Consider the following 6430-nt stretch of genomic DNA (forward strand, 5'->3'; position numbering starts at 1 on the left):
GCCCAAACTGTTGCATATACTCTGATTCTGCGTGCAATGAACGCAAGAGAAATGACACAATTTCACCTGGTTAATATTGCCTGCTAACATGGATTTCTTTTAGCTAAATATGCAGGTTTAAAAATATATACTTGTGTATTGATTTTAAGAAAGGCATTGATGTTTATGGTTAGGTACACATTGGAGCAATGACAGTCATTGATTGATTGTTTTTTATGAGATAAGTTTAATGCTAGCTAGCAACTTACCTTAGCTTACTCCATTCGCTAACAGGCAGGCTCCTCGTGGAGTGCAATGTAATCAGGTGTTAGAGCGTTGGACTAGTTAACTGTTGCAAGATTGGATCCCCCGAGCTGACAAGGTTAAAAATCTGAGGCAGAACGTTCCTAGGCCGTCATTGAAAATAAGAATGTGTTCTTAACTGACTTGCCTAGTTAAATAAAGATTAAATAAAGGTGTAAAAAAAAACAAAAAAAACGGCAAATCGGCGCACAAAAATACAGATTAGGATAGTAGTGCTCAAGGATAGTCTGCACATCTGGCACATCCTCAAGGATGATAGCAGCATTCTGGACATCAAGGAGGACTGGCAGCTGTGGAACATCTGGCACATCATCCAATGGCACATCCAACTGGACCTCATCCAGGACAGTTGTTTCTAAAATTAGGAACATTGGAATATAAAAGAAACAATTGTTAGGACATAAAACGTACCAAGATTGCTAATACTAGCTAGCTAGGTAGCAAAAGTCAATCGCTTAGCAACAGTTACTGAAGTTAATGTTAGCTAGCAAGCTAGCTAGCTACAACATCTCTAGCACAAGCATTTTTGCCAAGTCTGAATGATAGAAATACACAACATTTCGCAAATTATAATTACATTGTTAAATGTAGTAAAAAAAGAGTTTTAAACTCCACATACCCTCTTCGAAGTCGCTGTCGCTGTCCACCTGTCGACAATCACGAACCCTGCAAAACAGAAAAAGACAAGAAAAACAAGCCACAAATGAATTTGAACAACCTGTCGACGCAGTAGGCCGCCGACGTCCACGCACTCTCTCCGACAATTTTGAAAAGCACCCAGGCATTTTCCAGTCGATATTCTTTATCAGGTGTCAAAAATCAATCAAGTTTGTTGTCAGCAGCAAACTGAAGTTGTTTTCGCACAGAAAACGTTCCATAGAACGTCGGTTAGATGTCTCTTGGCAACACACGTTCGAAAATTATTTTTACAAAATTGTCAACTGTGTCGCCATAGAAATTAGTTTGGAATTCTATGATTCCCTTTAGAATCCGTTAAAATTGCTGGTCATCATTCTAATTACGTTGACGTGCTCCTTCGTAGCTCAGTTGCTAAAGCATGACGCTTGCAACGCCAGGGTAGTGGGTTCGATTCCCGTCTTCACCCATACATAAACGACAGCAGGTTTTCTTGTAAGTCGCTTTGGATAAAAGCGTCTGATGAATGACATATATTCTTTTTATATATTCACTTACAATGTAGAGAGAAAAAGGGTCAATTCAAGAGGGAGCTACGAAATTCATGTCCAAAAGTTGTTTTCTTTGGCTGATGTCATTAGAAATTACATAGAATGAATCATTAGCTTGTTCTCTACAATATTATAACATTCATATACTTGTACTTGACAGCGTTGATGAAATAATAAAGATCGTTTGCTGTGACCATTGCTAGTTTAGACTGCACCGCACTTGGTTGTATGTGTTCCATATTTGGTGTTGTGAGGTTACATTCTCAGAGTAAATCGTCGGTAACTTTTCAACCATATATGGTAGAGACATTGGGTTTAGACTTCTTTTCTGACATAATGTTCTTTTGATTGGGCGTATTTGTAAACCTTGAAGGAATTAATCATTTTATGTTTTTGGCTATTTTGCCACCAGATGCTTTCCTATATCGTTGGTATAATATAAAATACAAATACCAAATATGGTGTTTTATAAAGTCACTAGCTAGGTTGGAAGAATGAGACAAACAAGGTGTGTAGTGGTCTGGGTGTAGCGGGTGCAGAGGAGTCAGGCGTAGGACGGCAGAAATGAGTAACACAAGTAACTGTACTCAAATATTCCAATAACATGTCATAATACCGAGCCCACAATAACAGACCGAACATACATATAACAATCACGCACAAAGACCATGGGGAAAACAGAGGGTTAAATAATGAACATGTCATTGGGGAATTGAAACCAGGTGTGTAAAACAAAGACAAAACAAAATGAAAATGAAAAGTGGATCGGCAATGGCTAGAAGGCCGGTGACCTCGACCGCCGAACGCCGCCCGAACAAGGGGAGGGACAGTACCCCCCCCCCCGCGTCGACACCGACCTCGGGGATGACCCGGAGGACGAGGCGCAGGGCGATCCGGATGGAGACAGTGGAACTCCCGCAGCAACGAAGGGTCCAAAAACGTCCTCCACCGGCACCCAGCATCTCTCCTCCGGACCGTAACCCTCCCACTCCACGAGGTACTGAAGGCCCCTCGCTTCAAGTCCAGTATGGCTCGAATAGCATGTCCAGAGGGCACCTCAGACTCCTGGAGTGGACCAGCCGAAATTGGCTAGTAAAATTAGCATATTAAAGAACACGTTAATTTAGCGTGTGTAGGTTAAGGTGACCAGATTTCTGAAATGAAAACCGGGGAAATTTCCAGTTTGCAGGTCAATATATAATTAAAATATCCAATGTTAATATATATGAAATAAAAATGGGGGACAATTCCAGTTTCATGTATTTAGTCTAACAGGCACACTGTGATAGACAGAGAAAACAACTATATTACAGAAACACTACAGACAAGACAGAACTGTCTGATCTGAACAGCCATTCAGTGGTCCTGGTAGTCTGGGCAGAATAAGAGCAGAAGAGAACATGAGCAAAATAGAAAAAAACAGAGACAATGGTATATGTGGAAAAAAAAGAAATAAGATGAGATTGGTAACTACATAATATACTTATACCAACCTAATCTGGATATTTCTCAGAAGAATGTATTTTCTTCAGGATTACTCGGTCTTTGGCCAGCTTCTCCATGAACTCCTGGCAGGGGAGGCTGAAGTTTGTCTTCACAATAAGCATGGCCTTGATGGTAGGAACAGTGAACCTATTTCTGGCTGCTGTCCATATATCATTCATTTGGGAGAACACTCTCTCGACTGGTGCATAACTTCAAGGTAAGCACATGACAACAGACGCTAATCTAGCCAGGCTACTGTGTGGGATGTCGTTCTCTTTGAAGTGGGTAACCACCGTGCTCCATCTCTGACTACTGTCTCAGATGTTTTCCATTCTTCAGCGATCCCTCCTTTAGGAATTCTTGCAAGCCAGTAACCTCGTCAAACAATGTACCCTCATTGATGGTCACATTGGGGCATTTTTTCTGCAGTGTGGCTGCTGCCTTCTGGATCTCTTCACGCTGAGGTTGCCTTTTTAAAAGGAGACAATGTAAATCTTTTAGATTTTCTGTGTGCTTTCCCCATGCTTGCAAGTAGTTCACAGTCGTAGTGAAGAAGGATTGGGATGTTTCGAGAAAGCTCTCTTTAGACATTTCTCCATTTTCCTCTTGCTCTCTCAGAAGTCCTCTGACCAAAACTGGAATGAAGTTGTCATCACGTCTTGCAGTCAATTTTGCCTCAACGTTTCTCAGAATTGCAGCTGACTCCACAGCACAGCGGTCCTGGCCTTCAAGCATCATGATCGTGTCACTGAATACGGTCAGGTTTCCATGGACAAAGGCCAGCCAAAGTTCAGTCAGTGGATCTTCGAACATTGTTTGCAGGACAACAGGGCATTTGTCTTCAGAAAGAAAAAAGGATTTCAATGACACATACATTTTCAGCACTCTTTCTAGAGCAGGGAGCATGGACAGCCAGTGAACATTGCTGTGTCCTAAAATGTTATGGTACTCCTGGCCAACAAACTCACAAAAGCTCTTCAGTCTTTCTACTCCGACGGTGAACATTTTAAATATCCAAATATCTTTGTGAGCAGGTACTCAACATCAAGGGGAATCATATCCAAAGCTGTCCTGGCCGTGTTATGAATGATGTGGGAAGGACAACCTAAGCCAATCACCTTCCGCTGCAGAGGATTTTTCACTTTGGTATGGACATTGACACTCCCCAGCCTATTCAGTCCTCCAAAGTTGGTTTTTGTGTTGTCGGCAGAGAATGCCACGACTATGTTTTCCAGGTTAAATTTTTAGATGACCACCAGGACCTCAGCTGCAATTTCCTCTGCTGTTTCTCCTTTCAATTCAACAAAATCAAGCAGTTTTTGGGAAGGCTCTACCTTCTTGAAGAATGTGGTGACAGAGGGCATACCAACACGGGCAATCAGAGAGAGTTTATGCTTTTTCGTCTGTTGATGTTCTACCACTGCCGTTCTTCCCCCGCTGCCAATTGATAAAGAGGAATTACAAAGGGTGCAGTGAACCATTCTATTGTCTTGACCGGAGCGTATAAATGGAAATTGTCTCATCATGTTGTTATTAAAATGTAATTTCCGTTTCTTGGAAAGAGCCATTTTATCTCCTCTCTGCTCTTCTTCACTCTCCTTGTGTCACTCTTCTTACCCTCTTAACTTTTTATTCTCCTCCAATCTTTCTTCTCTTTTTTTCACTCGTCTACCTTCTCTTTCTTCCTTTCCTTCTCTTTACCTTTCCACCTCACTCTTCTACACTCTCCTCGCTTCACTCTTTTTACTCCCTTCATTTTCCCATCTCACTTTCTCCTCCTTCCTCTCAAATCTTTAATAATAAATAGTACACTATTATATCAAATACTTTCAGATTCCCATTGCTTGCCTCATGTTTGTATTTTATCTCAAAAACATTGTATGGAATAATAAATTGGCAGGCTCTGTAATTGTTATGGGATTTTTATGAATAAATGACTAAAATATGTATACATTTGACTTAGAATTATAACTAAACAGAATACTACTATGTTACTGTATGAATGAATCTTATTATAATCATAATGCTGAATGTAATGTGTTCCTTGTTAGAAAGAATGGAGTTATCTTCAGACAGGCTGGAATGATGTGTCTACACAGGGAGGGGAAAGACCTTGGGTTGGTGGCAGATTGTTTAACAGGTGGCAGACAGAATGAGAACGCCAACTGTACTGCCATTGTATCCGAGAGGAGGATGGACATTTTAAAAACTATGACATCATTATTATTATATAACCTGTTGTAAATTGTACTATGGTCAGTACTCTCGAGAATAAACGCTATTGATTGATTGATTTTGAGACTGGTTTCTGTCCATTTTATGCTTATAAGTATCTTACAAATTCTTATGTATGGGCAGAGTGTTAATTGAATTGGTTGATAACATATAGGAATGAAATTCCTTTAACAGTAATCATATCTTTACCATCTCCACTCGTCTTCCTATTCAGTCTTCCTCCTCTCCTTCCTCTCCACTCTCTAACAGAAAACATTATGTTAATGTTATCCATGAAAATTTCAAAATATATTTTCATACTACTTTTTATAATGCCAAACCATTCAAGTTGTAATCTACAAATAACTATTCTCATAATTAATTGTGTATTCATTTAATATAATCATATTTTCAAAATAGCCCGTCTACTGCATGTTTACATGTGAACGTTTTTTAACCCCAGCTACAATGACAGTAGCTACCCTAGCTAGCTAACTTAGTCTACATAGCTAACGTTAGCTAGCATAACCTATTTAAAACCTTATAGAGCAGATCATCAATCTTTATAATACATTGTGAGATTATAACACCACTAGCTAGTATCTCAAACATTTGTAACCTACCTGGCTTGAAAATACGTTTTTGGTGATGTTGTGGATTCACTTGACACTTGCTAGCTTCAAGCCGAGTTTTCCACAGCAGTTTTCTCTAAAACTAGCACGAGCAAGTAACGTAAACTCACCCCATTCCGTACAAATGTGTGCAACCGCGACATTCAAACGAGGCTGCAAAGAAAACTAATGGGACTGTAGCGACTGTGTTGACTTCCAAATCTGGGGTGTGAACTACGTTTCTATTCAAGCGTTGATCGACATGGTAATGGCTCTATAGTATTGGAGAAAAGTTAAAAAAACTGACCCTCCATTACATCGTGACGTGTCATGCCGTAACGTACAGCAAGCATAAAGCAACTATTTCTGTCTTACAATCTCTCTCCACCTGGTGTAGCACTTCTCTCATCGTTTAAAAACAAGAAATGGACAGTGACGGGGGTAAGGGGGATACCTAGTCATTTTTTGCGTAGTCACTGCATGCATCATGACTCTCACAAGACAATGTTTACTTCTAACATGGTGACCAGACCGGACACGTCGCGTGCACGAGCGTCGCTAAATAAATTTAGAAACCCATGTTATTCAATTATTGCACCCACACTGCTTGCGCGCCAAGGAGCGTCTGCG

General features: G+C 40.4%; 1 long non-coding RNA gene across 1 annotated transcript; it reads right to left on the reverse strand.

The window, feature by feature from the left end:
• Positions 1-381: 381 nt before the first annotated feature.
• Positions 382-5968, reverse strand: LOC120030142. Its single transcript, XR_005473630.1, has 3 exons — positions 5813-5968; positions 923-969; positions 382-658 (listed from the first exon to the last, which is right to left on the reverse strand). It is a non-coding gene; the product is annotated as an uncharacterized LOC120030142 (long non-coding RNA).
• Positions 5969-6430: the final 462 nt, after the last annotated feature.

Source organism: Salvelinus namaycush, chromosome 36, assembly GCF_016432855.1.
Source record: "Salvelinus namaycush isolate Seneca chromosome 36, SaNama_1.0, whole genome shotgun sequence".
In the NCBI taxonomy this organism is placed as follows: Eukaryota; Metazoa; Chordata; class Actinopteri; order Salmoniformes; family Salmonidae; genus Salvelinus; species Salvelinus namaycush.